Genomic DNA, 26,302 nt, shown 5'->3' with positions numbered 1-26,302 from the left:
TGTCTGTTGTGCATTATGTGTTGTTTGTGTATCTCATGTCTTTTACCTTAGCCCTTTGAGGGACCTGTCAGAAACCCTGGCATCATTCTTAGCATCTGTGATCTCTGCATTCCTTGGCCTGGCACCCAGGCCATAGATGTGTTCCTGATACCTGTCTGAGCTCCCCAGTCAAAAGTTCTCTCTTTGGAAGCATCCAGTCATATATCTTGTCAGGTCTTGTTCTGAGCTGTATGAACAGCTCTGACCCACCTGGATCCATTATGGTGGATTAGGACTTGAAAGAATGTGAGGGCAGGGAGAGGATTCTGACCGTAGGATTCCTAGGCATCCATCTTTGCTGTTCTTGGAATCAATCATTCAGTTAGCATCTTCTTTCTCCAGGATTCTCTGAGCCTCATCAGCTCACCATCGGTCTCAGCTTGGTCATCTCCTTTTGCATTCTCTCAGTCCTTGCAGCCATTTTCCTTGCCAAGAGGTTTGTGTCTGTGTTGTGTCCTCATTGTCTGTCACGTCCTGTCCTGTGTCACGGGTGTCTGCACACATTTGTGCTGGTGCTGCTCTGCCCGGCTGCCATAGCCTGGTGCAATAGGAGAAGCCCCGGGGATTTGGAATTTGGCATGTGAGATGTAGTTGGACTCTAGATGGGATTTGTAGATGGACACAGGATGTCTGGAGCTCTTAGCTTATCCTGCAACAGTGTGACTCTTCTCCTAACTTTTTTCACATTCAGATGGATTAAATCTGTGCCTGAGGGCCCCATCCTTGGTGAGGGGATTGCCCCGGGCAGGTGAGGCCCCATTTGTCTCTGCAGCAGAAGTGTATATGGTGACTCTGTTACAGACTCTGTTCTTTGTCTTTCTTTTTAGGAAATAAATCTGGATACCAGCAGTCAAGGTGAGCAGTGGAGAGAAGTAGTTCTTATTACTCAGCTCTCAAGAAAAAAATTGTTCAGCAGATTCATCATGTCACAAGAGGCATGTGCCCAGTATGAAGGATGATGTTTGAGATTGAGGTTTCAGGTGAGTTGAGGATTGTGACTAGGAGAGGGAGGGTGAGCAGGTATCCAGTTAGGAGTTATTGTGGGCAGGGGGAGGTTTGCAGGCAGCAGGGTGAGAGAGGGTGTTTATTTGTTTATTTGAGGGCCCCCCTACACAAGGCTTCTCAGAAGCCTAGCAGAGGTTTTCACATGTCTTACAGCACACAAGGTCATCCACTGCACTCACAGGAATGCCATTTAACTTTGCCTTTCTCTAACCCAGGTGCCACTCCTAATGAAGGCCACAGCCTTGGAATCAGGATGAAGCCGGAGCCTGAGGGAGCCAGGCCCACTCAGGAGAGGGCAAGTAGCCGCCTTGGTGGGATTTGTCCCACATAACTCAGGACTCACACTTTGGTTTTGGTTTTCTTCATTGTAGCTGACCGAGAGGCTGACAGGCCATCACGAGGCCCTCCGAGGCAGACTCATTTCAGGTGCAACGTGGATTCCCATCACTGATCATGCAAAAGATAAGTCGGGGGCCACGGCCTGGAGATGGGATGATGGGGTAGGAGCAGGTTGGGAGTTTTTGGGGCAGATTAAAAAATTAGCAGAGGGAAAACGATCTTCTCCAAGGGCCTCTTAGGACGGCTAAAGGGAGAGGCTCTACTTTTGATGGCAGCTTTCAGGCGGGCAGTGCAGAACAGCTCTGGTCTGTGTCTTGTTGTCCGGTGTGCTGTGTTCCCTGGTGTGTCTTTGGGGTCCCTTTTGCCTTCTCCCCTCGAGGCCCTCGCCACAAGCATGATGTGTCGTGTTTCGTGTCCCCCTGTTTGTCACATTCTGTGTCACGGGTGTCTGCACTTATTTATGCCAGAGCTGTTTTGCCCTGCTGCATGGCCTGCTGCAATGGGACAGGCCTGGGGAGTTGAAATTTGTAATGTGGGGTGTACATGGGCTCTAGATGCTATTCCTAGATTGACATAAGGCGTTTGCAGCTTGTGAGTTATCCTGGTGGTGTTTGATGTACTTTGTAACTTTCTTTCAGGTGCAGATGCATTCCATGTGTGGCAGAGGGTCAGGGTTAGGAGGTGTTGGGCCTTCCTAGGAGCGCGGTGAGTAGCAGAGTGGTGGGGTTTTGGCCGATGTGGTGCCAAGACCAGACACTGATGTTTGGTTTTCTTTAATACAGCTGTCTGGGAGACACCAGTGTGGTGCCAGCAGGACCTTCCCAGCTGACGAGGTGGCCTTTCTTTGCACCTGACAGGGAGCAGCATCCCCTGATGTCTGAGAGATAAGTAGAGGGCTACGAACCACAGAGGGGATGAAAGCGGGGTGCTGGTTTGGGAATTACTGGGAGGGGTTTTTGAATATAATTTGGAGGTGGGGGGTGTTCATAAAGTGGCCCCTTAGGCCCCATAAAAGCAAAGTCTCACATTTGATCACAGTGCTGAGTTGCTCAGGGCAGAGCAGTCCCGGTGTGTATCGTGTCACTTGTCTATTGTGTGTTGTCTGGATATCTCATGTCTCTTAGCTTAGCCCTTTGAGGGGCCTGTCAGAAACCTTGGCATCATTGTTAGCATCAGTGGTCTCTGCATTCCTTGGCCTGGCACCCAGGCCATAGAACTTTTGACTCAGGAGCGCAGACAGGAATCAGACTCTCTTCTCTCTTTGGAAGCATCCAGTCAGCTGTCTTGTCAGGTCTTGTTCTGAGCTGTATGGACAGCTATGACCCACCTGGATTCATTATGGTGGATTAGGACTTGAAAGAATGTGAGGGCAGGGAGAGGATTCTGACGATTGGATTCCTGGGCATCCATCTTTGCTGTTCTTGGAATAAATCATCCAGTTGAGCATCTCCTTCCTCCAGGGTTCTCTGAGCCTCACAGCTCACCATCAGTCTCACCTCGGTCATCTTCTTTTGCCTTCTCTCAGTCCTTGCAGCCATTTTCCTTGCCAAGAGGTTTCTGTTCCTGTTGTGTCCCCGTTGTCTGTCATGTCCTCTCCTGTCTGTCCTGTGTCACGGGTGTCTGCACACATTTGTGCTGGAGCTGCTCTGCCCTGCTGCCATAGCCTGGTGCAATAGGAGAAGCCCCGGGGATTTGGAATTTGTAATGTGGGGCGTAGTTGGACTCTAGATGGGATTTGTAGATGGACGCAGGATGTCTGGAGCTCTTACCTTATCCTGCAACAGTGTGACTCTTGTCCTAACTTTTTTCAGATTCAGATGGATTAAATCTGTGCCTGAGGGCCCCATCCTTGGTGAGGGGATTGCCCTGAGCAGGTGAGGCCCCATTTGTGTCTGCAGCAGAAGTGTATATGGTGACTCTGTTACAGCACTGTTCTTTGTCTTTCTTTTTAGGAAATAAATCTGGATACCAGCAGTCAAGGTGAGCAGTGGAGAGAAGTAGTTCTTATTACTCAGCTCTCAAGAAAAAAATTGTTCAGCAGATTGATCATGTCACAAGAGGCATGTGCCCAGTGTGAAGGATGATGTTTGAGATTAAGGTTTCAGGTGAGTTGAGGATTGTGACTAGGAGAGGGAGGGTGAGCAGGTATCCAGTTAGGAGTTATTGTGGGCAGGGGGAGGTTTGCAGGCAGCAGGGTGAGAGAGGGTGTTTATTTGTTTATTTGAGGGCCCCCCTACACAAGGCTTCTCAGAAGCCTAGCAGAGGTTTTCACATGTCTTACAGCACACAAGGTCATCCACTGCACTCACAGGAGTGCCATTTAACTTTGCCTTTCCCTAACCCAGGTGCCACTCCTAATAAAGGCCACAGCCTTGGAATCAGGATGAAGCTGGAGGCTGAAGGGGCCAGGCCCACTCAGGAGAGGGCAAGTAGCTGCCTTGGTGGGATTTGTCCCACATAACTCCGGACTCATTCTTTGGTTTTTGTTTTCTTCATTGTAGCTGACCGAGAGGCTGACAGGCCATCACGAGGCCCTCCGAGGCAGACTCATTTCAGGTGCAACGTGGATTCCCATCACTGATCATGCAAAAGATAAGTCGGGGGCCACGGCCTGGAGATGGGATGATGGGAGAGTAGTGGGTTGGGAGTTCTTGGGGCAGATTTAAAGATTAGCAGAGGGAAAAGCAATCTTCTCCAAGGGCCTCTTAGGACGGCTAAAGGGAGAGGCTCTACTTTTGATGGCAGCTTTCAGGCGGGCAGTGCAGAACAGCTCTGGTCTGTGTCTTTTTGTCCGGTGTGCTGTGTTCCCTGGTGTGTCTTTGGGATCCCTTTTGCCTTCTCCCCTCGAGGCCCTCACCACAAGCATGATGTGTCGTGTTTCGTGTCCCCCTGTTTGTCACGTTCTGTGTCACGGGTGTCTGCACTTTTTTGTGCCAGAGCTGTTTTGCCCTGCTGCAATAGGCCTGCTGCAATGGGACAGGCCTGGGGAGTTGAAATTTGTAATGTGGGGTGTACATGGGCTCTAGATGCTATTCCTAGATTGACATAAGGTGTTTGCAGCTTGTGAGTTATCCTGGTGGTGTTTGATGTACTTTGTAACTTTCTTTCAGGTGCAGATGCATTCCATGTGTGGCAGAGGGTCAGGGTTAGGAGGTGTTGGGCCTTCCTAGGAGCGCGGTGAGTAGCAGAGTGGTGGGGTTTTGGCTGATGTGGTGCCAAGACCAGACACTGATGTTTGGTTTTCTTTAATACAGCTGTCTGGGAGACACCAGCCCGGTGCAAGCAGGGCTTTCCTAGGTGCCGATGTGGCCTTTCTTTGCACCTGAGACCAGCATCCCCTGATGTCTGAGAGATAAGTGGAGGGCTACGGCCCACAGAGGGGATGGAAGCAGGGTGCTGGGTCAGGACTCCCTGGGGTGGGTGGGGGGTTTGAGTTGGCTCTGGAGACGAGGGTAGCCAAGACGTGGCACCTTAGGCCCCATAAAAGCCAAGTCTCGCTTTTGATCACTTTGCTGAGGGGTGCAGCAGGGCAGAGCAGTCCCGGTGTGTATCGTGTCACTTGTCTGTTGTGCATTATGTGTTGTTTGTGTATCTCATGTCTTTTACCTTAGCCCTTTGAGGGACCTGTCAGAAACTCTGGCATCATTCTTAGCACCTGTGATCTCTGCATTCCTTGGCCTGGCACCCAGGCCATAGATGTGTTCCTGATACCTGTCTGAGCTCCCCAGTCAAAAGTTCTCTCTTTGGAAGCATCCAGTCATATATCTTGTCAGGTCTTGTTCTGAGCTGTATGGACAGCTCTGACCCACCTGGATCCTTTATGGTGGATTAGGACTTGAAAGAATGTGAGGGCAGGGAGAGGATTCTGACTGTAGGATTCCTAGGCATCCATCTTTGCTGTTCTTGGAATCAGTCATTCAGTTAGCATCTTCTTTCTCCAGGATTCTCTGAGCCTCATCAGCTCACCATCGGTCTCAGCTTGGTCATCTCCTTTTGCATTCTCTCAGTCCTTGCAGCCATTTTCCTTGCCAAGAGATTTGTGTCTGTGTTGTGTCCACATTGTCTGTCACGTCCTGTCCTGTGTCACGGGTGTCTGCACACATTTGTGCTGGTGCTGCTCTGCCCTGCTGCCATAGCCTGGTGCAATAGGAGAAGCCCCGGGGATTTGGAATTTGTAATGTGAGATGTAGTTGGACTCTAGATGGGATTTGTAGATGGACACAGGGTATCTGGAGCTCTTAACTTATCCTGCAACAGTGTGACTCTTGTCCTAACTTGATTCAGATGGATTAAATCTGTGCCTGAGGGCCCCATCCTTGGTGAGGGGATTTCCCCGGGCAGGTGAGGCCCCATTTGTGTCTGCAGCAGAAGTGTATATGGTGACTCTGTTACAGCACTGTTCTTTGTCTTTCTTTTTAGGAAATAAATCTGGATACCAGCAGTCAAGGTGAGCAGTGGAGAGAAGTAGTTCTTATTACTCAGCTCTCAAGAAAAAAATTGTTCAGCAGATTGATCATGTCACAAGAGGCATGTGCCCAGTATGAAGGATGATGTTTGAGATTGAGGTTTCAGGTGAGTTGAGGATTGTGACTAGGAGAGGGAGGGTGAGCAGGTATCCAGTTAGGAGTTATTGTGGGCAGGGGGAGGTTTGCAGGCAGCAGGGTGAGAGAGGGTGTTTATTTGTTTGAGGGCCCCCCTACACAAGGCTTCTCAGAAGCCTAGCAGAGGTTTTCACATGTCTTGCAGCACACAAGGTCATCCACTGCACTCACAGGAGTGCCATTTAACTTTGCCTTTCTCTAACCCAGGTGCCACTCCTAATAAAGGCCACAGCCTTGGAATCAGGATGAAGCTGGAGGCTTAAGGAGCCAGGCACACTCAGGAGATGGCAAGTAGCCGCCTTGGTGGGATTTGTCCCACATAACTCCGGACTCATACTTTGGTTTTGGTTTTCTTCATTGTAGCTGACCGAGAGGCTGACAGGCCATCACGAGGCCCTCCGAGGCAGACTCATTTCAGGTGCAACGTGGATTCCCATCACTGATCATGCAAAAGATAGGTCAGGGGCCACGGCCTGGAGATGGGATGATGGGAGAGTAGTGGGTTGGGAGTTCTTGGGGCAGATTTAAAGATTAGCAGAGGGAAAAACAATCTTCTCCAAGGGCCTCTTAGGACGGCTAAAGGGAGAGGCTCTACTTTTGATGGCAGCTTTCAGGCGGGCAGTGCAGAACAGCTCTGGTCTGTGTCTTTTTGTCCGGTGTGCTGTGTTCCCTGGTGTGTCTTTGGGATCTCTTTTGCCTTCTCCCCTCGAGGCCCTCACCACAAGCATGATGTGTTGTGTTTCGTGTCCCCCTGTTTGTCACGTTCTGTGTCACGGGTGTCTGCACTTTTTTGTGCCAGAGCTGTTTTGCCCTGCTGCAATAGGCCTGCTGCAATGGGACAGGCCTGGGGAGTTGAAATTTGTAATGTGGGGTGTACATGGGCTCTAGATGCTATTCCTAGATTGACATAAGGTGTTTGCAGCTTGTGAGTTATCCTGGTGGTGTTTGATGTACTTTGTAACTTTCTTTCAGGTGCAGATGCATTCCATGTGTGGCAGAGGGTCAGGGTTAGGAGGTGCTGGGCCTTCCTAGGAGCGTGGTGAGTAGCAGACTGGTGGGGTTTTGGCCGATTTGGTGGCAAGACCAGACACTGATGTTTGGTTTTCTTTAATACAGCTGTCTGGGAGACACCAGCCCGGTGCCAGCAGGACTTTCCTAGGTGCCGATGTGGCCTTTCTTTGCACCTGAGACCAGCATCCCCTGATGTCTGAGAGATAAGTGGAGGGCTACGGCCCACAGAGGGGATGGAAGCAGAGTGCTTTTTTGGGAATTACTGGGAGAGGTTCTGGTGTGTCGGGTTAATGAACTTCTATGGTTTAATATAGAGGTGAAAATAGAAATAAATATACATTTAAAAATAAATATGAAATTATAGTGGTAGACATAAATATAGATAACAGATACTTACATAAAACTATAATGTATGGTATATAATTGTAACATTTTCATGTAGATAAATGATAGTCTCTTATATATATATACACAAAGATATATAAATATACATAGTAAATATAAAAATATTTAAATAGAGTTAAAATAAATTGGGGGGTTTTTTTAGGTTATAGGCCGGGGTTTTTAAATAAATGATAGAAATAAAATATCAATTCCGATATACAAATATATATACAAATGCAAATCTCTGTAACAATTTATTTAAAGAAATATAAATAAAAGAAATCTATAATACAGAAAATATATATCTATTATTATATTAGAAGGTATTCTCTCTAATATATATAATATCTATGAATAAAATAAATTAAAATATCCATATGAATATTATTTTAATTTTGAAAAATAAATTTACTTCCTACATTTTTAAATCTGGTTCAAATAAAGGGGTGTCCTTGCTTTTCCTTTGGTTAGAGGCAGGAGTTTTATTTTAAATAATATAAGTAATATAGAAATGTGGATCTTAAGATAGAAATATGTAATAAATATATAAGGAGAAATTGCTAAAATATGAATATAAATTTATATATAAATATATGTAAGTAATATGAAGAGTTGTAGTGTAGAATGTAAATAACATTATGCGGCAATATAAATTATAAATGGGAATATAAATATAAAAATATGTAAATATAGCTTAAAAGAAAGGGAATGTTTTGGCTTTTATTTAAGTAGAGGCAGGGGTTTTATTTTGAATGTTCCAGAAGTAAAAATCTTGAGGCAGAAATATTTAATCAATATAAAAAATATGAATAAAAATATATAAAAATTCATAAATAACTACTCGCATCAGATGTAATATAGAATATAAATTTATTTTTAACTTGACATTGGTAAAGATAAATGTATAAGTAAGCAATAGACATTAATATACCTTATAAATACAAATATGAATATAAAAATTGAACTTTAGGATAAAGTCTATTTAAATATTGTTTACAACAAAGGGTTGGGGTTTTTTTTATTCCTATTGTGTTAGAGGCAGGGTTTTTATTTTAAATAATATGAATGTAGATATTATTGTTATTTATTTCGAAATATGGAGATATACAATCGAGATATAAATATATATATAAAAACACAAAATATAAAGAAATACCAATAATAGGAAGAGATGTAATGAAGAATACAAACAACAGTATACATAAGTGTACATTTTAAACGTAAATATGAATATGAACCTGAAAACTAGAATTTTAAAAAATATTTTAATAGAGTTGAGAAGAAAGGGCTTCTTTTTGGCTTTAATGTGGATGGAGGCAAAGGTTTTATTTTAAATAATGCAAGTGTTACAGAAGTAAAAATCGTAACAGAAATATATACTTACTATGTAAAAATATGTATAAAAATATACAAATAAATTTAAGTTTTAGGGATATATGCAATATGGAATAGAAATGTATTTATAAAAAGAAATGTATAAATGGACAGTGTACATCAATATCCATTGTAAATAGAAATGTCAATATTAATATGAAAAAACTTTTAAAAAAATATTTAAATATTTTTTAAAAGAAATTGTTGGGTTTTTGGGGTTTTTTTTGTGTGTTGTGTTTTGTTTTGTCTTTTATCCTATTAGATTAGAGGCAGAAGTTTCTTTTTCCTCTTCCCCGTTGTTTTGGGGCATTTATTTCAGAGCAGTTTTCGGCGGGGGCCGCCCCTGTTCTTTTTCGCCGCCTTCCCTGCCCGCAGCCCCGAGGCGCGCTGCGCCCCCGGCTGGGGCGTGCGGCAGTGCTGCCGCCTTGTGGGCAGAGCGCGGTACTGCAGCCCTGCACTGAGAGGCCGCCACCTTGGGAGTGGCGCGTCACGGGTGTCGCGGACTTTTAATTGACCTTCTCAGCATGGCGGCGAAAAGGGCGGGGAAGTGGAGGACCGGGGTGGGTGTAAGTGGACTGCCTGCACAGAATACTGACGTCATGGCGGCTCCGACGGATTTTTCTGTGGCGTTTCATGTGTACCCGACACATGCTGTGGGCTCAGCGGCGCCGCGGGCGGGGTAGTTTGGCGGGTTTGTGCCAGGCATCTGGGTTAAACGCCTCGCTGTGCCGGGGTCCTCTGACGGCCGCTTTCGCGCCCTGAGGGAGCCGAGCCGGGCCGAATTGTTCCGAAGAGCCGAAGAGCCGAGGGTGGCCGAAAACAGCCGAGTTGACCCGAAGGGCCGAGGGAAGCCGGAAATAGCCGAGTTGACCCGAAGAGCCGAGGGTGGCCGAAAACAGCCGACTTGAACCGAAGAGCCCAGGGCGGCCCAAAATCGCCCAGTTTACACCAAGAGACCATGATAGCCGACTGGAACCGATAGCCGAGTGTAGCCGACACTGGCCGCATTTAGACAATGTGCCCAATATGACCGAGTTTAGTCGAACCGTGCCGAGTTCGGCCGAAGAGCCGAACTGAAACGACTTTAGACCAAGAGCCAAAGCAAGCCGAATTCAGCCGAGTTTCATTCAACAGAACCGAACAACGCCGCAGCGCTGTGCCTGCAGTGCGCCTGTGCAGGCGGCAGGGATCGCTGTGCCTGCAGTGCTCCGGGACAGACGGCAGGGGGCGCTGTATAAAGTAAGTAGAAAATATCAACTCTCTATAAGAAGGAATAAAAGCTCTATGTCACGTGCAGCAGTAGAAAATTTCAGGCTCCCAGGGAATAAATAGTTTTCTTTAAATCCTTTTCGTTTTGGAGGTTTTTTTTTTTTACTCCCAGGTAGCCTGATAGTTTCTACTGCTGTTTTTTTATTCTAAAGCTAGAAAGGTAAACCAAGATCAGAAATACAAGAAAGGGAAAGGGAAGGGAAAGGAAAGGAAAGGAAGCGGGAGAGCAAGAGGGAAGGGAAGGGGTGAAAAACAGAGTGAAAAAAGAAAAAAGGGTTGGAGGGAAAAAGAGAGGGCATTCGGGAGGAGCGGTGGTGCCTCAGGTCCTTCCCCGCCCAGGGGTGAAGGTCCTGTTTGATGCCCGGGAGGGACTGCAGGTCCCGGCGCTGGGGGACGGAGCCGTGGCTGTCAGCCCGAGACTACAACTCCCGGCAGGCCCTGCTGCCGGCGCGGCGCGTGACGCAACGGCTGACGCGGCACATGAGTGGCTGGCGGGCCAGGCGGCCTGCGCGCGGCTGTGCGCGGGGCGCTCCCGGCACCTCTCCCGCGCGGGGCGGCGACGCTGGACGGGCGAAGCCTCCGTCCGGCCGCCCGCACGGCGCCGAGCAGCGCGGAAGGAGCGTCCGCCCGGTTCCTCGGCCTCACTCGGCGGGGCAGGGGGCGGGGGGCGGGGCGGTGCTTTGCTGCCGCGGGCTGGGAGCTGCGGGAGCCGCCCCGGGCGAGCACGGCGAGCACCTGTGCGGTTTTTTTTTTTTCCTCTAAATCGGGAGTAAATATAGCTGAGTAAAATTAGCTTGGTTTTGTTCCTTCTTTTTTAACTGAATTGTTTTTATTAAAAATCCTATTTGAATGTGTAGAAAAAGTGGGGGTGTCCTGTAATATATTGTAGCTTTTCTTGTTTACAGGGTACTCAGAAAATACGTCTCCCTTAGAGTCCCACAGAAAGGTTCTCAGTGCGATCTCTATCAAGGTATGTATTTCCAAATAAGTGATCCCTTTAGGTATTTGCCTGTGTACCTTTTCCTGTTATTCAGAGCTTGCCTTCTGTGGGTTTTATGATAAACCTGTAAAACCGGTTTTGCAAGTCTTAATCGTTGAAGGCAGCATAGAGCCTGTTCTTGACCAGACAAAGGGAAAAAGTGTGACTTTCAGGCTGAACTTTTTCATTTGACTTGTCATTTTTCATTTGACTTGTCTTGAATTATTTAAGAATAGAGAGAACTAGAAAAAGAGAGAAATAGAATTGGTTATTGAGCACTCCTCAAATGCTCACCATGATTCAGTGTAGAGCCAAAGGGCGGGGTGATGGAACAGAACTCTGTGCTTTAGAAGGAAAGAAATTTAAACCTGACCTCCACAGAGTCTCACTAACTTCTGTTGTTTTAAAATACAAAATACGTTCAGGAAGTGTTGGAAGTTAGTATTTTGGGAAAGAAATGGCAGTTCCACAGAACATTCCATTTAACAGTAAATTGGAGGAGAGCCCAAGAGAAATTTTTCATCCCTTGATAGAAAAGGTAGGAAGTGACTTTTTTTGGTTTGGTTCTTTTTTCTTTATTATTTTCTGGAAATAAAAGTAATTAAGTATAGGTACTACTGGTCTGTTTCTTCCAGTAACAGGTGATAATAATAGTAGTAGTAATAGTAAAAATAATAATAGAAATAATAATAACAGTAATGTAATACTACTTAAACTGTCTTTATCCATTGAACTGGCCATTTCAAATCAAAACTTCTAAACACAAATCAAACCATCATCCTTGTAGAATCTTTCACAGCAGTGGGCTAAAGATCCTGGTTTTGTTGACAGGATTTCTTGGTTCTGGAAGAACAAGAGGGAAGTAGAAGCCTAACTACTTCTAGCTCACAGACCCGTCCAGTGAACAGAGCTTTGTATTTTGATGGGCTTGTGATGACTTTGAAATCAATTGGTCATTACAGTAAAAAAAATTAATGTTTTTTTGAACGTGACAGCAGAAATAACTTTAAGCACCAACTTAATAATAATAGATCACCAATTTAAGTTAAAAATTCATGCTATACTATCAAAATTTAAAGGTAAATGATTATGTATTAGGTGATGGTATGAAGTGTATGTTCTAATGTGTAGGATGTATGCAAAGATACATACATACCTGAAAGTCCTTAGAGGAAACAAATTTTTATGTTTGCTGTCTGACTGTTTATCATACAATATTTGTTTTTATTTCGCAGGGCTCGGTGAATTTTAACTTTGGAGTCCTCTATGCTAAGGATGCTCAGCCTGCAGATGATGAAATGTTCAGTAATGGTGAGTTTTTCACTTTCTCTTTAATTGCTATGCTGATCTGAATAAGAAAAAAACAAAAGCAAGAGGAAAAAAAGAGGATGGTTTATTATTTTTTACACTGTTATGTTTGTTTCCTCAGTATTTGCTGCAGCTCTGCTTACCCAAGCTTTGGGTTCCTTCTGTCCCACTGGGAGTTGCCCAATTTGGTTGCATCTGGTGAAATTCACCCCGAGACCTTACAGAACTAGCTCAAACTACGTGAGAGCCATTTGCAGTTCTCTCCACACACCTGGAGAATGGGTGACGTTTCTGAGGATGTGGCAACTGTACTTCTATCAAAACTCAGTCTGTGAAATTTCTGGGGAAAACCCTTCTGTGTCCTGAAGGGTTCAAACTCTGCTGAGGATCCAGTTATCAGGTGCTCACCTGGATGGTTCCAGCTCTTAAAGTGAACACTTGTACTCTTGCCCTGTAGTTTACATCCATTGTATTTTTGTTATTTTGCAAGATTTTATGTCTTTGCAAAATATTGTGCATTTTGCTCTTTGGAACCTCTCAGATTGTTCTTTGGTGTAGCGCCACCTCATGGGACACTTGGCTGCTGTCCTAAAGGAGATGGTCGCTAGAATTGTAAATTCTGGAGAGTTTGTAAGTCTTCTGTCCCCAGGGAGCTGCCATGCTTTGTTTACTTTTGTTCTGTTGGTTAGGCGCTGCTTCTCATTGCAAGTATGAATTTCAAACTACCCTGTTCTCTTTTTAACTGTTTTCCTGGTTCTCTCCGTACGGCAGGGAAAGACTCTCGTATCCTTGTCTTCAGGCTCGGTGCTGTCCACGAAGATACGGAGACTAGAAAAATCATAAGAAGCGAAATATGACTGCAGGGAAAACAAGCTGGAGAGAACAAAAGGTGATATTGTTATCCTTACCCTGTGTTAGAAACATCCACTGTGCTTTGATGCTGGCAGCTGCCAGGGGCTTGTTAGCTCTTTTTAGGCAGGTGTAGGTGCTCGCTTGTAGGTTTTTTCTCTGGACAAGTCAATTCAAACTTTGCTAAGCTTATATTTGCAGATTACTCTCTAGCACAGTCCAGCATGACATTTTTGAATGCTGTAAAAAAAACATGTTACTTGGAAATTGCTAATGATGAGAAGCTTTAGGGGAAAATAAGATTTCAGGGTTGGGAGACGTGAGAAGAATTTTGTGGGGATGTTAGACTGAAGTAAAGCACACTTTAGGCTGGACTGGCACGCTGGCAGGTCCCCTATTAAACAGTAGTGCTGAGATTAGCCTGGGGGTTGCCCATTGTTTCTGTAGAAATCAGTGTTTCCTGGTCTTCAGAAGTAAGCTGCTTTGAAAAGCTGGAAGGTGCAGCATGGTGACAATCCGTGTGCTCTGGATTAAAAGTAGATTTCAGAAGGGTGCTAGGCTTTTGTCTTTTCCTCGAAGCCGATGTAATCCTATTGAGGAGTTTTTAATTCTGTGCTGCCACGTCATCGATCAGGGCCCTGTCGTACTAATCATCATACAGATACAAAACAAAAAATCGGACCCTGTCCCAACCACTTAGAGCCCAGAACACGATTTCCTCGGGCTGCCATTTGTGTGCCATCGGCACTCACCACGGAAGCGAGCTGGGGATTGTTGCAGCTGCTGGGAACAAACCGCTCCTCGTCACACAGGAACGGAATTGGGACGACGCCTCGGCCAGCCCCTCTCTGCCATCGTCTCCTGAATCTGCAGCAGAGCAGTTCCGGTCCATCCGGGCACGTGTAATCCAGTTCCCGATGATCTGAGCGCACGGAGCAGCGCTCCGCTGCCGTGGGGGGCTCAGGGAAGGCAGAGTGTGCATTGTCATCTTCCTGAACCTGCAGACGAATCCAAGTGAGAAGCCACAGGGTGGAAATCAGTCGCATATATGCTAAACGAAACTTGCAGGTTTTTTTTTAAGAATTGTTTCTGCTTGTTCTTTGTTGTGCTTCAGCGCTTAGAAAACCTCTCTTTAAAATCAGTTCAGTTCATCAGTTGAGCCTTTGTTTGCAGACCCTCAGTGAGCAGAATTTGTTGCAGACTCAGTGCACGCTGTGCCGGCCTCCCGGGAGTGTGAGGAGCTCACGTGTGCTGCTTTTTGCTTTAGGACGCTCTGAGGTATTTATTCCTTTTGGGATACATGATGAGAATTGCCAAGAGACGTAGTTACAAGGTATGACATGGGGAAAAAGCCTGTGTGGTTGGAATGTTGTTGCTGTCAAAAGTTAATTTTTCCTTCTTTCTTAGCCAGTAGTTAGCTTTTTGCTTAATTTTTGTGGTATCATTATTTTATTGTTTAAAAAATTCCTTCAAAATCACTTTGGTGGTTGGTGTTGGCCACCAGTACCTTGTTCAGATTTGCCTATTTGCTTGTAGCTAAAATGTTCACATCTTGTTTATCATTCTATTTAAGAAACTGCTGCCCAGCCAACTAATAACTGAATATGCATCTGTCTGGGACACGGAGAGAGGATTTAGGTAATGTCTTTGTTTCCAGAAAAAAGTTCCAGTGTAGTTTCTAAATAGAGGAGAAGGGGATGAAGACTCGGGGCTCTGATGCCATTGGGGCACCCCAAGGACCCCAGGAGAGGGAGCCCCGCTGCAGTGCAGGAGCAGGTATGTTCTCATGTAATACTGAACAAATTATAAATATAAATATGACAATTATAAGCATGAAAATATTTTTTAATATAGTTAAACAAAGTGGGTTTTTTCATTTGTCAATAGGCAGTGTTTTGATTGTAAAAATTATAACTACAAATAATATAAAGGGAGAAATCTAAGTATAGAAATAGAAATATATACAGATATATATAAAATTTAAACCTATAAGAAAAAATTAGTTGTAGCAGTAGATGTGATACCTAATATAAATAATAATTTAAATACTTTCCTAGAATTTTGTATCTATTATATATAATTATGAATATAATGCATCAAAAGAAACTATAAATATAAATGTGAATATAATTATACAAAAGTATAAAAATATTTCAATATCGTTCAAAAGAAGGCTTTTTTTGTGTTTATTTGGTTAGAGACGGGGGTTTTATTTGGAATAATAGAAGTATTATGGAAGTATAAATCTAAATATAGAAATATACAGTCAATAAAGAAAGGTATTTATAAGAACACGACTGAACGACGCCGCCTTCGGCCGAATGGAACGAGCTCAGCCGAACCAAGGCGAGACCGGCCGAACCTGACGGGCTCGAGCGAACCGAGGCCAGGCTTGCGAGGCTGCCTGAACGGAGCCGAGCTCAGCCGAACCGAGCCCGCCGCTCTCGTGCGCGCTAATTAGCGCGAGTGCGGTCACAGCCCAATGAGCTCCTGTGCCACCCCGCGCTCCCGGTCGTGTCGGTGCGATGGCCGGGCCGCCCGCGGGACGCGGCAGCAGGAGCGCCCCGAGCCGGGCGAGTTTAACGTGAGGCGGCGCCGCTTGCCCGCCGTCGGGGAGGCGAGCCGAGCCGAGCTCAGCCGAACGCGCAGAGAGCGGCTCCGAGTTGGGCCGAAGCGCGCCGAAGGGACGAATGCGGCCGCCAATAGCCGAGTTTAGCCGACAATAGCCGAGTTTAGCCGAAGAGCCGACTGGAGCCGAGTGACTCCGGAGCGAGCCGAGCTCCCCCGAGCGCAGCCTCCCGGGCAGGGCGAGGCGCCGGGCCGGGCTCGGGGTGCAGCCGGGGCTCTGTGAGGCTTCCCCGCCTGTCCCTCTCTCTCGCCCTCCTTCCTTCTCCCCGTATTCGCCTTCTCTCGCTCCCTTTCCCCCATTCCCTCTCCCCCCACAAGCCCGGCTCCTTCCTGTCCGGCCCCTTCCCCGCTACTCCCTTTCTCTTCCCCGTTTCTGCTTCCTCTGTCCACCCTCCCTCTACCCCCCTCCCGGGCTTTCCCTTCCCGTGCCGCTTTCCTGCACGGCCCGCCCTCCCTCGCCGCCCTTTGTCATGCCCTGCTCTCGCTCCTCTCTTCCGGTGCCCGCTTTCCTTCTTTGCCGCGCAGCCGCGGGGCTCGGGGTGCCGGAGAATGAAGGCCCGAGGGTATGGGGAGTCATCCGTGGTGCTGTTAACACAGTCAGAATGGCTCAGTGACTCCGTGCCAGGCTGGTGTGGCCTCAAAGGCTGCCCCTGCTGCTGGCAGAGTGTGTGAAGCGTCTGCTGAGCGGGCAGCGGCATCCCCCCGAACACCTTCTCGCAGCAGGGACGGAGATGGACCCAGCCCAGCGCGTGGAAATGGATCGCTCCAGCTGAACGCTCAGGTGAAGCGAGCAGAGAGCGTGCGCAGCATGAACCAGGTGAGCTGCACGTCTCCAGGGTAATGATTCTTGCACCTTCAGAGCCACAGTGTCGCTGAGCTTTTTTTTTCCCCAGGCTTTCCATCACCTCTCAAACAGACGAATGCTCCCCTTGGAGGCTGCTGTGCCCTGGGGAGCCTGGCAGGTGGCCCCGTTGGTGGGAGGAGGGCAGCTGCAGGCAGGCAGCCCCCAGGAAAACACGGGAGTTTCAGTGGTTTCTGATGCCTGAGGAACGGGGAGATGGCGTGAGCTGAGCAGGAGTTAAGCATGGTCGTACAGAGGCCTGGCTGTTATGATTTAAGATGGCTTATTGAATATCTGTAGTTTCTATAGATATTTGTATATCTGTCCAAGTAGGATATAGAGCCTTGTGCAGGAGAAAAAGAACTCTTGATGTAAGATATGACCTGGGGGAGGCATCATGCCAGGCTATCCCTTCCAGATTTGGACGGCTTCAGTGTCTTGTGTGGCATGATGGGAAGTTCTGAAAATTAAGATTTCCTCTTTGGTGCGGGTCAGATGGGTGACGCCTGGCAGCTCGTGCACTGCCACTGTGCTAACCTGTGTGCCTCTCCTTCCCTCCCTGCTCCACAGGCAGCGCAACACGGGAGCAGCAGGGAGAGCTGGCTTTGTCGTGGAGGATCCAGGAGCTCGCGGTGGATATCTGAGCCTGCAGCTCCAGGCTGCCGCAGGACACAAGGGCTGCACACACCCAGAGCGTACAGGTACTGTCACAAACGTGGGCTGTCGTGGCTGAGCCCTCAGGAGCTGGCGGTGCCAGCTGGGAGAAGAACAGTAACTTCCAGCCTTTTCTTTTGTCTGCGTTTCCCCGTGTTCAGTCAGTCTGATTACTTCTGGGCATTTGCCCAGCAGGGTGTGAAATGCTTCAAGGGCTAAAGGGGGCAAAAAAGGGAAACACAAACTATAATCCACACCTCAGGAGGGAGAAGACATCTGTCAGGACAAACTCTTAAGAGAAATGGGATGAAGAATACTTGTTTATTCAGTCTTTGGTATGTGTAGCTAGTTCAAAGAGGTCTCCCAGTCCTTCCCATTAGCAGAGCAAAGGAAGAGCAGCAAAGCCCTCAGGCTAAGCCATTAAAAGCAGCAGCAGCAGCAGCAGCAGCTTTGTGTGCTGGAGTGTGGCAGGCATTCCTAGGTTTGCTTTTTGGTTTTGCATCTAGCACTGGTAGAGGAGAGTTCTTTGCAAGGTGATAGTTCCAGCCTTGTATTGAAATGTGAGCAAAGAAGAACTTTGTCAGTTGGATTGGGGTTTATTCACAGCACTTGTAAACAGAGTTAACATTCAGATAACATGTGCAAGGAGTGTGTGCTGTGGGTTAGCACAAGTGACAAAGGAAGTGGGACAGGGACAGGGCACTTTTCCCTTCAAGGTACTGTCTTTCTTTGGAAGAATGATGTGAGAGCAGAAAAGTTGCAATGGCATTGCAGTTCCCTGCACAGAATATACCCAGGGAGGTGAAGCACAGCCCAGTGGTGCCATTCACCTGCGCCCCAACGGGGAGCATCGGTGAAGTGAGGAGGACTGAGGAGCTCTCCCCTTGAGCAATCACAACAGTCATGTCAACGAGTGTCACCCTTTTCCAGACCACTGGCATGTGCTTGGGGACAATAACCTGTGTTTTTTACAGCCAGGTCTTCTGAGCCGCTGCTCGCAGTGAAAAGAAACTTGTGTACAGGCACTCTGCAAAATTGTCACCTCAGATGTCACTGAAGCACAGCTTTGGCTTTCAGGCATCTCCCCTGCAAGCTGTCCCTTGCGGCGTTTCCGCACTGGATTCATTGTAAATTCATTCCTCCCGTTTTTTATTTGTAATTTCCAAAGAATATCAGTCGACTTTTACAGCCTCTTCAGGGCTCCCCAAGCTTCATACCACACCTAAATGCTCGTTTTCACTGCCTGAAGGGCTTCTCTCACCCGAGTGATTCTATGAATTTGGCCTGTACTTCAGCTTAAGGGGAAAGCTGTACATTGATTGCATTTTGGAGAAAAAGATTTGACCGTCCAGCTGTAAATTTATCTTGTGTTTTGCCTTCCAGGTTCGCTCGTATTGTAATTTGCAAATGGCACGGCAAATGCCACGAGAGCAGCTGGTGAAGGTGGCTCAGAAGCAATGACAAGAATGTGCTGCAAAGTTGGGTCCAGCAGTCCAGCTTCCCGACACGGTAGGGCAGGCACACCTTTTGATAAAGCATCAAACGCTGTAGTTTTTATTCTTGGTGTTTGTCTGCGCTCCCATTCTGATCACCCCTTGAAGTATTATTTTTCAAAATGATATCTAGGAGAGAAATCATGTTTATTCAGGGGGAGCCATAATTTTCATCTGTTCCAAATGCACCAGGTGTGTTTTAAGGCCTGCACACACAGCAAGAGCCGCAGAGCTTGTTGTGCAGTTTCCTGCGGCACTGATTTATTCTGTATTCCAGTAACCATGCCCCGGGCTGCCAGCCAGGCTCAATGCCAGGAGCGGGAGGAGCAGACCCGAGAGGTGCTTTGGGTGGAGCCCAGCCAGGTTTCAGGCAGCCCGCAGAGTCTGCCCTTGCAGTCCACGCCGGTCTGCTGTTGCCATCTGCTGGAAAAATCCCTAATGGATATTTCCAAAGGTGGGGAGGAGCATCCGCTCCTGTCACGGACCTGCTGGGGGCTCTTTGCCCTCTGGCTCCGTGCGCTCTGCCCAAGAACAGCGTGTGCAGCAGGCTGTCACCGCTCTCTGCAGGGTGAAGCACCTTCAGCCAAGGTCAGTGCAAGAGCAAAACAATCCTGCCAGCAAAGCCTGCTACTAGAGAGGCAAACAATGATCCTTCCAAAGGAATTCATCCTTCTTCTCCCTTACAACTCTCCTGTGTCATCACACGGCAGAATGGTTTGGGGTGGAAGAGATGTTGAAAACGACCTAGTTCCACCCCTGTCCTGGGCAGGCTCACCTTCCTCTGGGCCAGGGTGCTGTGCTGTCGCAGATCAGGTGGCAGATCTGTGGAAATTGTAATGATAATATTAAGGCGTGTCTCTTATTGCCTTGCCATTCGTGAATCCCGAGGCTGTCTTGTCCTAGTTTAGCTTTCTGATGTGGAGGAGCAGAACTGCCAACTGATATGGAATTTGGTGCTCTCTGTGGAGTGACGTCCTGTAAAATTTCTGTCCCAGGAATGCTGTCACGATGGCTCTGCTCCATAAAGAATGACACGGCCTGATTGTCAGCAATTTTTGCTGCTGCAATAGTGTAAAAATGCTAAAATTTGAACACGGCTTATTATTTCAAAAGAGAATATTTTAAAACTGGAAGAGATAGCTGAAATTACGCCTGAAAGGTAGCAAGAGCAAATACATAGAATATTTCTCCCTGTTTGTAGATATACTTTTCATTCAAAGTTATGCTGATGGGGATATGCTTTTATGTATTTAGTGACTTTACAGATTTATTCCCCGAGTTTTTTGAGTTCACAGAGTCATGGAATAATTCAGGTTGGAAGGGGCTCTAAAGATCACCTCGTTCCGAGCCTGGTGCCGTGGGCAGGGACACGGTTCCATGGACCAGGTCGCTCTGAGCCTGATCCCAGAGCACCAATGGGCCTTGGAACACTTCCAGGGATGGGGCAGCCCCAGCGTGTGTGAGCAACCTGTGCCAGCCAGGTGCCAGAGGAGGAAGAAAGCCCTTCCCAGCTGGAGCAGAGGCTGCTGCAGCTTGGCGCAGCCTCGTGTCACCGAGCGTGTGAGACAGAAGGGCCCTTCCCGTGGAGGGAGAACGGCACTGAAAGATCTTTTTTGGGAGGAGCGGAGCAATGGAACGCCAAAGCAGCCTTCAGTTCTTGCAGCAGAGTTGGGAACAACTGGAAGCAGGAGCAGAGCTGGCCTGGTGCCTGGCAGCTCTGCAGGCAGTGGGGATGGAGAAGGTGCAGTTGTCTGTCTTCTTGGCTGAGTCTTGAAAAATGAGGCACTTTTCTGTAGGTCCTTTTCAAGCATTACGTGGCAGTTGCCCCTAGAAGTCCAAAGGCAGCTGTTTTCTTAGCAGGAGGAAGTCAGGAAGAGGCAAAGCAGGCAAAGACATCAGATAAGTCTGGATAAAAATCTTGGCTAACCTGTTTTTTCCCCCTCCTCCAAACAGGCAATTCTGAAGCGCTGAGCAGAGATCTGCCCCCGGGAGGCAGAGCAGAGCCGATCTGTGAGAGCTGACACGGGAGCTGTGGTGAGGACAGCTGCTCCCCTGCCTCGGTGTGGGACCTGCTGAGCTGCCGTTCCTGTGCTGGGAGTGTTTCTCCTCTCATGCAGGCAAGCCAGAGAGCTCCGGGGAAGGAGCAGGTAAGGTTGAAGTGCCGAGATCTCCCCGGTAAGAAGTGACGTGACAAAAGGAAATGGCCTCAAGTTGCAGCAGGGAAGGCTCAGATTGGCTTTGAGGACCAATTTGTTCACTGAAAGGGTGGTCAGGCGTAGGAGCGGGCTGCCCAGGGCAGTCCCCATTGCTGGAGACATTTGAAGCATGGCAAGATGTGGTGTTTAGGGACCTGATTTGGGTGGGGGCTTGGCAGTGCTGGGGCAGCAGCTGGGCTCGATGGCCTTAGAAGGCTTTTGCAGCCTAAAGGATGCTATGGTTCTGGAAAGCCTCGACCCCTCTGGCTCCGACACAGCACCTGGATGCTGACGGAAGGAGGCTGGTCATGGAGCCTGGAGGTGCCTGTGCCACAGGGAGGGAGAGGGCAAGGCAGTGTCACCTGCAGGGAGGGTCTCGTCCCCAGAGAGCGGCCAGTGACTCCATCCGTGCCCGGGGCTCTGGGTGCACCCTCGGGGTGGACACCTGCCCTCAGGTTTCCCTCTGGGCACCCGGGGAGGGAACTGGGTCCATCCGTGCGGCAGCTCCAGGGCCTGCAGGCTCTGGGGCCCTGCAGCCGTGTGCCCTGTCACAGGGCGGCAGGGACGTGACACTGCCCGGCCGCGCCGCTGGCCTGGGATCCTTGCTGCTTTCCTCCCGATCCCATATGGCTGTAGCAGCAATCTTGTGTCTTTTCTTTAAAAGTGTCCTTGGGAGAGTTCAAAGAGAGGGTAATTAGTTATGTCAAAGCCTACATATTTGACCTGTTGGCACTCAAGAGAAAAGACAAGAACCTGCTTGGCATCCTTGTGCCTGGAAGTCATTGTGACCCAGGGAAGTGAGGAAGGGGCTGGCCGAGGTCACTGAGGCTCTGAGATGGAGGTGAGTTTGCATTCCAGTTGATTGGAACGGAGGCTCATCAGAAGTTTCCTCGGCTATCCAAGGCACAGAGCCCTGGAGCCAGGTGAGCCTGAGCTGCTGCACGCTTGCTGTGAGCTTTGGGGTGAGGGTGCATCGTTGCAGGCCTGGGATGGATTGAAATGCGCTGAGGAAAGCAGAGGGAGGGAGGGAGGGAAATGCTCTGTTAACTTGTGCCAATTCTTGTGTCAGACTCATCACGGCGGGACAGCATGGAGACTGAAAGTGTGAGAAGATGCGGAGGGGAACAGAGAATCTGACGGGAGCAGCGAACGAGCACGAGTGCAGGAATTTTGCTTTTTGCTTGGATGTAAACTCAGGAGTTGAAAGGAATTTGGGAGTGAGAAGGGACATTTCAGAAGGAGAAGAAGAAAAAGAGGTTGTTGTTGTTGTTACAGTCCTGGCAAAATCTTTTGTTCTAGCTAATAAAAGAAGTTAGTTTAAGAAATAAAAAGAAAAAGGTGTAGTGTTTTTTTTTTTTACTTGACTATTATATTCATTGGTGGTATATGGTGTGTTGTTTTATTTCTTGGTATTATTAACTCTGTGTAAATTGTTTTTTGAGTGAAGCTGACTTTCTGGATGGGTTGGTTTGTATTTGAGGCAGCAGTAATTTCAATGGGATTCTTTGGGTTGGGTTTTACTGGGATTTTTGTTTTTGTTTGTGTTTGCTGTCTGTATAAACATAGAGCTTTGGTAGGGCCAGCTGGGCTGCTGGAGTTTTGGGTGTGAATTTATGAGATGGCTTTTGTTAAATGCAGTTTTTAATTTTGGAAAGGTTTTTCAACGTAGTGGTTTTAAGGTGGTTTTTAAGAATTTATTGTATTGTTTTCTGTTGTTTGTAGTTGGTGTATGATAAGGGATGTGGTGTGAGGTCTTGAACGCTATGGTTTTAGTGTTCCTAAGTTCTGATTTCTTTCTGGTTCGATAGTATTTTTTATTTTTTTGGGACAGGGGCATTTATATGGTGGGTTTTTATAGGCAATACGTTTTTTAATTTAGGTAGTGATGTTTTTTAGTATTTTAATAGTTTAGGTTTTTGATTTTCATGGTTTTAATTATTTTTTTTAATTTTTTCAAATAACTTTTCTAGATGATAGGTTATTATTTGTGCATTAGCATAAAGGTAGAGCTCTGGGGACTTTTTTTAGTAATGTTTAGGGTCAGTTGTACAGTTTTGAGTCTCGTGAGTTGGTTTGATTTAATTTTTACTGGGTGTTTGTTTTTATTAGCAGTTGTGTCATTTTCAAGGTGTATTTGAGTTTTTTGGGGTTTTTGAGATAGTGGTTTAGGAGGAAGTTTATGATGAGAATGTGCGGAGGTTTTGGGCTACTTTATAGTGGGATGTAAAATTTATTGACAGTTAGGTTTATTTGAGTTTTTATTAGGGTTCAATGGCGTTGTGGGACGTTTGTTCCGTTAGTAATAGCAATGGGTTTTGTTTTGATGCGCTGCGATGGGACGAGCGCGTGCTGCGTGCCGGTGCCGACAAAGGTACGGTATTGTTGTGGTTCTGGTGCGTGGGGTTAATGAACTTGTATGGTTTAATATAGAGATGAAAATAGAAATAAATATACATTTAAAAATAAATATAACATTAGAGTGGTAAACATAAATATAGATAACAGATACATACATAAAACTGTAATACATGGTATATAATTGTAACATCATATAGATAAATGATAGTCTATTTTATATATATATATATATATATATATATACACAAAGATACATAAATATAGATAGTTAATATGAAAATATTTAAATGGAGTTAAAATAAATGGGGGGGTTTTATTAGGTTATAGGCTGGGGTTTTTAAATAAGTGATAGAAATAAAATATCAATTCAGATATACAAATATATATACAAATACAAATCTCTATAAATATTTAATTTAAATAAATATAAGTAAAAGAAATCTATAATACAGAAAATACAGATCTATTATTATATTAGAAGGTATTCTCTCTAATATATATAATATCTATGAATATAATAAATAAAAATATCCATATAAATATCATTATAATTTTGAAAAATAAATTTACCTGCTACATTTTGAATCTGGTTCACATAAAGGGGTGTCCTTGCTTTTCATTTGGTTAGAGGCAGGAGTTTTATTTGAAATAATGTAAGTAATATAGAAATGTGGATCTTAAGATAGAAATATATAATATATATATAAAGAGAAATTGCTAAAGTATTAATACAAATTTATATATAAATATATGGAAGTAATATGAAGAGTTGTAGTATAGAATATAAATAATATTATATGGCAATATAAATTATAAAGGAGAATATTAATATAAAAATATGTAAATATAGCTTAAAAAAAAGGCAATGTTTTGGCTTTTATTTAAGTAGAGGCAGGGGTTTTTTTTTGAATATTGTAAGTGTTACAGAAGTAAAAATATTGACGCAGAAATATATAATCAATGTATAAAAATATGTATAAAAATTCATAAATAACTACTCGCATCAGATGTAATATAGAATATAAATTTGTTTATAACTTGACATTGATAAAGATAAATGTATAAGTAAGCAATAGACATTAATATACATGATAAATACAAATATGAATACAAAAATCAGACATAAGGATAAAACCTATTTAAATATTGTTTAAAAGAAAGGGTTGGGGTCTTTTTTATAATTGGGTTTGAGGCAGGGTTTTTATTTTAAATAATATGAATGTAGATATTATTGTTATATATTTCTAAATATTGAGATATACAATCAAGATCTAAATATATATATAAACACAAAATATAAGCAAATAGAAATAATAGGAAGAGATGTAATGGAGAATACAAATAAGAGTATACGTTAGTATACATTTTAAATGTAAATGTGAATATGAACCTGAAAAATAGAGTTTTAAAAAATATTTAAATACAGTTGAGAAGACTGGGGTTCTTTTTGGCTTTAATGTGGGTAGAGGCAGGGGTTTTATTTTAAATAATGTAAGTGTTGCAGATGTAAAAATCCTAACATAGAAAGATATAATAAATATATAAAGATATTAATAAAAGTATATAAAAAATATAAGTAATAGGAACACATGTAACATAGAATATAAATTATAACTAAATCGCTAAATATAAATGCAAAATCGATCATACATCAGTAAACATTTTAAATATAAATTTGAAAAATATTTTTTTTAAGATTTTAAATACAGTTGAAATGAAAGGGGGTTTTATTTGCCATGTATGGGGTAGAGGCAGGGGTTTTGAGTACTGTAAGTGTTACAGAAGTAAAAATCCTTACAGAAATATATACTTACTATGTAAAAATATGTATAAAAATATACAAATAAATTTAAGTTTTAGGGATATATGCAATATGGAATAGAAATGTATTCATAAAAACAAATGTATAAATGGACAGTATACATCAATATACATTATTGATAGAAATGTGAATATTAATAGGAAAAAAACCTTTTTTTAAATTTTTAATTTTCTTTTTTTTAAGAAATTGTTGTGGTTTTGTTTTGCTTTTTTTTATCCTATTAGATTAGAGGCAGAAGTTTCTTTTTCCTCTTCCCCGTTGTTTTGGGGCATTTATTTCAGAGCAGTTTTCGGCGGGGGCCGCCCCTGTTCTTTTTCGCCGCCTTCCCTGCCCGCAGCCCCGAGGCGCGCTGCGCCCCCGGCTGGGGCGTGCGGCAGTGCTGCCGCCTAGTGGGCAGAGCGCGGTACTGCAGCCCTGCACCGAGAGGCCGCCACCTTGGGAGTGGCGCGTCGCGGATGTCGCGGACTTTTAATTGACCTTCTCAGCATGGCGGCGAAAAGGGCGGGGAAGTGGAGGACCGGGGTGGGTGTAACTGGACTGCCTGCATGGAATACCGACGCCGGCGCGGCCCCGGTGGTATTTTCTGTGGCATTTCAAGTGTACCCGATCCAGGCCGCGGGCTCAGCGGCGCCGCGGGCGGGCGTATTTTGGCAGGTTTGTGCCAGGCATCTGGGTTAAACGCCTCGCTGTGCCGGGGTCCTCTGACGGCCGCTTTCGCGCCCTGAGGGAGCCGAGCCGGGCCGAATTGTTCCGAAGAGCCGAAGAGCCGAGGGTGGCCGAAAAGAGCCGAGTTGACCCAAAGAGCCGAGGGTGGCCGGAAATAGCTGAGTTTACCCGAAGAGCCGAGGGTGGCCGGTAACAGCCGACTTGAACCGAAGAGCCCAGTGCAGCCGAAAATAGACGAGTGTGGCTGAAAACAGCCGAGTTTACACCAAGAGACCATGATAGCCGACTGGAACCGATAGCCGAATGTGGGCGACACTGGCCGCATTTAGACAATGTGCCGAATATGACCGAGTTTAACCGAACCGTGCCGAGTTCGACCGAAGAGTCGAACTGAAACGACTTTAGACCAAGAGCCGGACCAAGCCGAATTCAGCCGAGTTTCATTAAACAGAACCGAACAACGCCGCAGCGCTGTGCCTGCAGTGCG

At 45.8% G+C, this 26,302-nt stretch overlaps 1 long non-coding RNA gene across 1 annotated transcript; it reads left to right on the top strand.

The window, feature by feature from the left end:
* The first annotated feature begins 11,492 nt into the window (after window positions 1–11,492).
* LOC128950088 (uncharacterized) lies at window positions 11,493–12,519 on the top strand. The gene is made up of 3 exons (XR_008484316.1): window positions 11,493–11,539; window positions 12,237–12,312; window positions 12,431–12,519. It is a non-coding gene; the product is annotated as an uncharacterized LOC128950088 (long non-coding RNA).
* The last annotated feature ends 13,783 nt before the right edge of the window (window positions 12,520–26,302 follow it).

Source organism: Melozone crissalis, unplaced genomic scaffold (genome assembly GCF_028551555.1).
Source record: "Melozone crissalis strain CALT ecotype California unplaced genomic scaffold, PUWL_Pcris_2 ptg000420l_1, whole genome shotgun sequence".
NCBI classification, from domain to species: Eukaryota; Metazoa; Chordata; class Aves; order Passeriformes; family Passerellidae; genus Melozone; species Melozone crissalis.
This window is presented reverse-complemented; position numbering and strand designations above follow the sequence as displayed.